This window comes from Stegodyphus dumicola, chromosome 11 (assembly GCF_044657685.1).
Source record: "Stegodyphus dumicola isolate Sdum_Otavi_A_Nest chromosome 11, ASM4465768v1".
Taxonomy (NCBI): Eukaryota; Metazoa; Arthropoda; class Arachnida; order Araneae; family Eresidae; genus Stegodyphus; species Stegodyphus dumicola.
In genome coordinates this window covers 46,820,370-46,828,015 of record NC_140778.1, presented here as the reverse complement: position 1 = coordinate 46,828,015, position 7,646 = coordinate 46,820,370, and the positions used below count along the sequence as shown (strand labels likewise).

General features: G+C 27.4%; 1 long non-coding RNA gene across 1 annotated transcript; it reads left to right on the top strand.

Moving 5' to 3' along the window:
• Positions 1-734: 734 nt before the first annotated feature.
• LOC146993933 (uncharacterized) lies at positions 735-6,512 on the top strand. The gene is made up of 4 exons (XR_015043830.1): positions 735-864; positions 1,960-2,070; positions 4,154-4,196; positions 6,304-6,512. It is a non-coding gene; the product is annotated as an uncharacterized LOC146993933 (long non-coding RNA).
• Positions 6,513-7,646: the final 1,134 nt, after the last annotated feature.

Genomic DNA, 7,646 nt, shown 5'->3' with positions numbered 1-7,646 from the left:
AATTTTTGTACTTACTGAATGTGGGCAATTAAATTGGAATAAGACTAGCAAATCTTTCATGTCGAGGAATAAATACAGCAAAAGATGCTCGAAAACGTTTAACTTCTTGAACAATTAGACCAAAGGATCATTAATTATAATCAAAGATATACTAATATTTTTATTTAATAATAATAATAATAACTCTACGAAATTGCAAGCTGAATCCTGATATTTTACATATATTTCAGTTCCTTTAATCTTTGTTATAAAAATCATATGAGGCTAACTTTTTTTAATTTTGTTTAATGTACGGAAAAAATGATATAGCGATTTTAATAATTTTTATATGAGGAAAAAATTAATAAATAATGTAAATAAATAATTTTATATTTTTCCTGAAACAGTTAAAGACATTCTTAATATGGAGATCTACAGAATAAGTACAAGGGTCCAGTTAAATGAACTCAAAATTTGCATAGTTAATTTTACGCTAACTTATAAAAATTAACCGGATTTATGATTATACACTGAGCATGCGCATACACAGACATTTCTATTTTTCGTAGAAAAATTCAATTATTACCTTAATACAGAGATGCTGTGAATATAAATTTATATAATGCAAGAGTAAGTTTATTTCATATGCTAATTTAGAGGCTTTCTTAATATGTTTAATTATAAAGAAAAAAAAAACATTGCAATTCTTGTTCACTGACCAATGGCAAAGCAGACACTTTCTACTTCCGGTTGTGGCGGGATATTTGTGAAGTCAGCCCTCAGCAATGGAGGTGGAAAAGAATGGTAAAGTCGCAAAGAATACTGTTTGTTCGTGGATTGGCGTTTGTGACTGAATCCATCGAAGTTACTAATTATTTGAAGAAAGTAAGTGAATATTTTATATTTTCAGTGTTTAATACTCGTACTTTCTTCACCTATATGAAATTTTATAAATAGCGTCTGTGTAGAAAATGTGTTGTTCTTTTGTGTACGAGCCTAATGATTCATTTTCAGGATTTGGTACTGTTAATGACATAGAATACCAAAACAATAAATTGAAAAAAATTTGCACTAGTCTGTTTCTTACTGTTTGTGTCACTCCTGTTCGTATGTGTCACACCTTTTTATAGTTATATTATTTTTACTCAAACGTTTTAATATTTATCTTAAAGCATACTGAAATTAAGCAGGAAATAGCTTTTAATGGAAAAAGAAAGGCAATATTAACATGACTAATTGTTCAGAAATCTGTTATGGAAATGTTATCTACCTTATGCCAAAAAATAAAGCATGTAACTTTCATTTATTTATGAAATTCAAAATTTTTTATTTGCTTAGTGTTTTCCCTAAAAATAATTTAATTTCTTATTTTTGAATTTAGTTTTATAAATTTGCTTTAATATATAATCTTTAACTCAAAGTTATTGTGCTATTAAAAAAGGAAATTTTATGCCATAGAAACAATGGTACTTTGTTCCAAATCTGTGTTCATTTTTTTTTATATATATACTGAATTTTTATGCACTTGTAATTACTGAAATATATCCTTTCATGAATAATAAGTAAGTCCTAAGTCCTTTCACGAATGCATTTCTTTTTTGTTTGTTTGATTTTATTGTTTTAAAAGATCTGCCATAGTTAAAGTAAGAATGCTTTACTTTCAGTTTTGAATAAATTTATTACTATTTACTGCAGCTTCAAGTTTCTCTAAACATAATTTTTGAAGTCAAAACTTGATAGTTATGTTGATTATTAGACTTGCATGAAAAAATTTATCGAAAAATTAGTATTTGATCTAAAATACCTTAAATTATTTGAATTATATTTTACTAAATCATGTATTTTGATATAACTAGCTAGTTAAAAAAATTAAAATTGTAAATGCGCAGAAATGCTTATATAAAACCAAGAAATTGTTTATATTTTTGTTGCTTTTTCCCTTGTAAATTAATTATATATATATATATATATATATTACAGTCTGGGGAGTCAGCACCCTGCTGAATTGTAGTAAACGAAGACGTCCAATCTACTAGACCATCAAAGATGCAGATTTGGATTTTCTATTTCATAGTTATTGAAATCATAATGGTATGTTTGTTTAAATTAGTACTGTTTATGAATGTGATAAAAATAAATTCTGATAAGCTAAGAAATGATTTATTTTCTATTAATTATGAACTGTAAATAATGTAACCAATTTTCTTCATAGTATTTACTAAACATTTTTCTTTTAAAAAATGGAGGTAGTCTTATTTCTACAATTCTTGCAGAGATACCAAGAAATAAAACATTTCAGGAATTTTCACTCAGTATATCTTGATGTGTAAAATCATGTTGTTCAATGCCATATTACTTTTTCACAGGAAAGTAATTTTATTGATCTAACATCTGCATAAGTCAAACTTTTTTAAGAATGATTACAGTTTCTAAGCTAACTTAAAATTTTCAGATTTAGAAAATGTATGTTTAATGTAGCATTAGTTTTCCATGGAATAGGAAAGGTTTTCAAAATGTTCAGTTGTTAGAGGAAAATAATATAAATGAGATTGTCCTGATACAGTTTCAGCTGGAAATGAAACTGAATTTTCGGATAGTGAAGATTTCATTTAAGAATTCTAATAAAACTGATTAATGTAAATCCTCTGCATTTAAGAATTCTAATAAAACTGATTAATGTAAATCCAATGATTCATGTAGGTATTCTTCTGTTATCAGGACCAGATTCAGAAATGTGTGTTTATATGCATGCATTTTTAAATGTAGGTGCTCGTGTGTGCATGTGTATATTCTTTATGTATGTATGTGTATACTTTACACATATATGCGCATACATGCATATACACATGCTTACATATCTACAGTGGAACCCCGAGATACGAGTTTAATTCGTTCCAGCATTCAACTGGTATAGCGAATTTCTCGTATCTAGAAACAAGCTTCCCCATTGAAAATAAATGGAAATTCAGTTAACCCGTTCCACACCCCAAAAAATATCAACATTTTAATATCAAGTCAGTTTTTCCTAATAAATAACACTGGTAAATAATATAACAATAGTTTAACTTTGTTACCAACATTTTAACTCCTTCTCATTAATTCACACCAACAACAGCTTCTTAACATCTAGGAGTACTTTTATGGTGCTTGGAAGCAACGATAATTCCTTTGGCTACATCAGTTTTCTTAATTTCTTCCTGCTTCTTCAGAATAGTATAGATTTTCGATGTTGAAAGGCCGCAAGTCTTCGCCAATTCCGTCACCATGCTTATGTTTATCTACGATTTCTTTCCTGATATCGACGGCCATGGCCTCCTAATTTTTCTTTGCAGCACTATCTGAGGCAACAATCTTCTTGCGAGGCATCTTGAAATAATCATTTTCTGGTTAAATGTCAAAACAATTAACTTACAAGTGCACAAACACGTATATAAAAGAACACTGAGTGATCTGACGATGGGATTCCCCGAGTTGAGCCGGATAGGGAAATGGCACCACCCATACCAACAGCCTGGCTCATTGCTCGTTACTCGAATTAATGCTCATATTTTGCTCATACTTTCCTCGTATCTTGAGGTTTCATTGTACATTTCTGAATCCCGTCCTAATAACAGAGGAGTACCTTTGCCAGTATTGCAACAGAGCTAGAATGAATTATCGTGTTAAATATGTGGAAAATGTATGCTTAAAGTACTGTTATTTTCTAAAAATATTCTGTATGTCTATTTTTTACAAAGAGAAAAAAATAGCTAAAAGCTGTTAATTTACTCGTATTTATTAGTCCAAAGGGGCTTTGTCCCTAAAGAACTATTGTTTTTGTTTTGCATTGGTTCACTATAAATATCTGTTTCACTTTTCAAACTGTTCCTACTAAATGTTAGAGTCCCTAGTGTGGGATTAATACTCTCTATCTTAGTACCCTCTACAACCTATGTTAGGGTTAACCTGTATAACCTACAAGGATTGCCAGTTTAGGCGAGATATCTAGGTAGTCATCATAATACGTACCTTATATTTTATTATTTTTAAATTAAATTGAAAGTAATAAACTAGTTTTCAAGAATGGAGTTAAACTAGATTTGCATTCAACTCTGGTTTATTGTGTTAATGATGTTTTGCTGTAACAAATATGAATTTTTTGTTTAAGTATAATAATTTAAAAAGTTTTTTCTAGAGAATGAAGTACTGCCACTAAGGTAAAGGTGCTAACTTGCAAGGTAATTTTCTATTCTACATTAACTCAATCTTTATGTCCTGTTACAGATATATTGGCAGAAATAATGAAAACCTGACATTCAAAAAGAAAAATAATAATGTTGAATGTAGTATATTAGATGGTTAACTGCTGTTTGGCAGCTCATTAATAATCTTGCACATATTGAGTACGAATAACTTTGACAATTACCGGTATTTTCAATAGTATAAAATTAGGCAAGAAAGCAGCTTTAGCTTAGCACCGATTTTAAATACAACTCTCTTAACAATATTGGTTTGACGAAGGTAAAATATAATTGAATTTAATAAGTTGGAAATACTGTCTGTCTTTCCACGAGTTAAAAAATAATTTCAAATAAAATTTCTTTTTTCAGTTTTTCATGTTATTTGTTTAATGTTGTTGTAATCTGATTTATCATATTTAGTCACATATTTCATCCCTCTTTGCACTATAGTATATAATTAAAAGGACTTATCAGTTTCAGCAATATTTTTTTTACCAGTATACATTTTTACCATAACTTTGTTTCTAAATCATATCCTAAAAAATTAAAAGTACACAAAGAAGGAAAATATGCAAGTAAATAATGGCATTTAGTGTTGTTTATGTGTCTAATATTTGTACTAGATTGTAAAAGCTATAAAATTCTATTAGCTTTTTTAAATTGAGGTGCTTCTTTGCACCCAAATGGTTAAAGCCCTAGTGTGACTTTGATCTAACTTCTATTCTTAATAAATAATCCAGCTGCATACAGTTTACTCAATTTCTGCCATGTGTAAGGTAAACAATATTAGCTTTTTTTTAAATATATCTTTTACAACTATTCCATCAGATAGATTTCTTTCATATTTTGCCTTAATTGAGTCATCCTGCTAATTGAGAATTTATTAAAGTAAATATGTTAAATTTTTGTATGTATAATTCATTTTAAGTATGTGCAAGCAAATGCATACATTAACAGTTACATAGAATTATGTTTTGGGTATCAAATTCAGAAATTTTGGGGCTGTTTTTAGAAGATTTATTAATGATTTATACTATATTAATATTGGTAAAAAAATTCTGTGGCTTTTATATGAGAGTATATATTTTAAAATAGCTGCATGATATGGTAGAGGTAAAAAGCTTCATGTGGATCATAAATTAATATTATATGGCAATTTTTCATTTATTTAATAAAGAAAATATTCAAGCCACAATTAAAATTTTTTCACTGGATTATTTGCATACAAAGTTTGCAGCAAATATTTCCTGCAACAGAAGTGACAATTTTTATTTTGCCAAGACAGGAAATTTAGTTAGTGAAAGCAGTACCCTGTTTTGAGATGTTAAATAGGAAGGCAAATTTTTGAGTTTAAATTGATTTTTGAAGGAAGACTTCATTTAGTCTTGCTATCATTCTACGTGGCTCTTAACTTTTTTATGGTATTTATAATTTTATTGTTATTCAGCTTTCTGTTTGCTTAGAATGCACATGAATGTAGACTTGAAATATTTTATATTGCAAACTGAGATGCCATTGTTATCATAATTAAAGATTTTTGCTCTGATTTTGGAGGAATTTACGGATAATACTTTTGATTGTGTATTGGTTTCTGGTTTATTGAAATGTGTAAAATAGCCTGTTAATGCATATATGTATGTTAATGACATGTATATGTTTATGAAGTATTCTGTTATATGTATATAGTGTTGTGATTAGTTTTCTGCTTACTCTTTATTTAAGAAAAAGTTATCTGTAAGTAAGCGAATATTCTTTACTATATGTAAGAGTAAAATTGAAAAGGCTAATGCAATATAATTAATACAAAATTACGTTTTTTCTCATGTACTTAAATACAAACATAGCCATTAAAGACTTTCTTAACCTTGCAGTTCTAAACAAATCTTAAGTATTTTTACTTGAAATTATAGGCATTGTGTAAGGTATATAATTAAAGCTTACTGTGTGATAGTATGAAATTAAATTTTTAATTACTGAAATGTAAATTTTTAAATATGAAATACTCAGTGCATTTTATATGCATCTTTTAATACTTCAACTATAATTAAAAACTGAAAATATCTGAAGTGTGAAATTATTACAAATTTTTCTTTTTCTTGTTTAGGAGCTGTTCTCAAAACATTGGGTGACAAAGAATTCACTTTTACAAAAATCGAGCAGGATATTAAAGACAGCGAACTATAGAACAAATATGGCGAAGCTGCATGAAGTCTATGTTGAATTTTATTATTGAAAAAAATATGCTCTTCAGATTTAATGTTAGTTTTTATTGTTTAACAGTAATTGCAGTTTTCGAATACCTGTAAAATAAACCTAATTTTTAAATTAATTTCTTGTGTATTTCTTTTGCAAGTATTACAGTTCATAATACTTCAAACAACTTGAAATTTTATACTTGTTAATTTATGTGGGATATGTTCATAATAATTTTATAATTTAAATAACTCATTGTCATCATATGAGCATGATCTAAAATGCACAGCATTTGACAACAAATTAATAAAAAATTAGCCAACTTCTAATTGCTTTCTTTTGTCCAGTGGTCTCTTTTTAAGTCATTTAATACCGTAAAGCTATTTGATGAAAAAAAAATAATTGGTATGTCCACATCAACATGTACATTTATAATGATGTTATAGAAAAAGTCACATGAGATAAATATTTAAAAACTTCAATATTCCTAAACAAATTAACTTTTTAAAATTTTATCTGGTATATAAGATAAAATAAAGAACATATTTAGGTAATTTTGAATTTGCATAATTTTATGAACTTATTTATGAAATTAACAGTTACATTGTAAAAGGGAACTTTTTAAAAATACCTCAATAAAGCATTTCTTTTGTAGAGGTGAACTTTTAGTACTGATCTAATATATTTATAAGATTTTAAACTGAGAAAGACAACAATAATAGATTACAATACATTGCAAGATTGACTGATAAATGTAAAATTTTTACATATCATAATTATGTGTGTAATTAAAACAGAAGTTACTCGATTAACTTGCATGCAAATTAATATTTTCTTTAACATGTTTGGGATAAACTGAATTTTAATAAATAAATATGTATATATTTGTGTATTATCTGAAGATATGAATGAAATATTTATGACATTAAACATTCATCTTCAAGGAAAATAAAGTCAACTTGGTAAACTATTGGAAAAGGTAAGTTTTCTACAATTTTCTGGTCTATATTTAACAATTTTAAATTTTAGCACACTCATTCAAATAATCTAAACGAATGATGTTTTCTTTTGTCCTACATCTGTTTACTGAATTTGTTAATTAACTATATTGTACTTTAGATAGAAATTAACGTAGATATTCCCTGTATTTTACGGTACAAAAACTTATATATTTGATAATAACTGACCTAAATCTTTTCTATGTTTTCTTTGCATATACGAATGACTTTGGTAAAAATTTAGTCTGATGTCTTC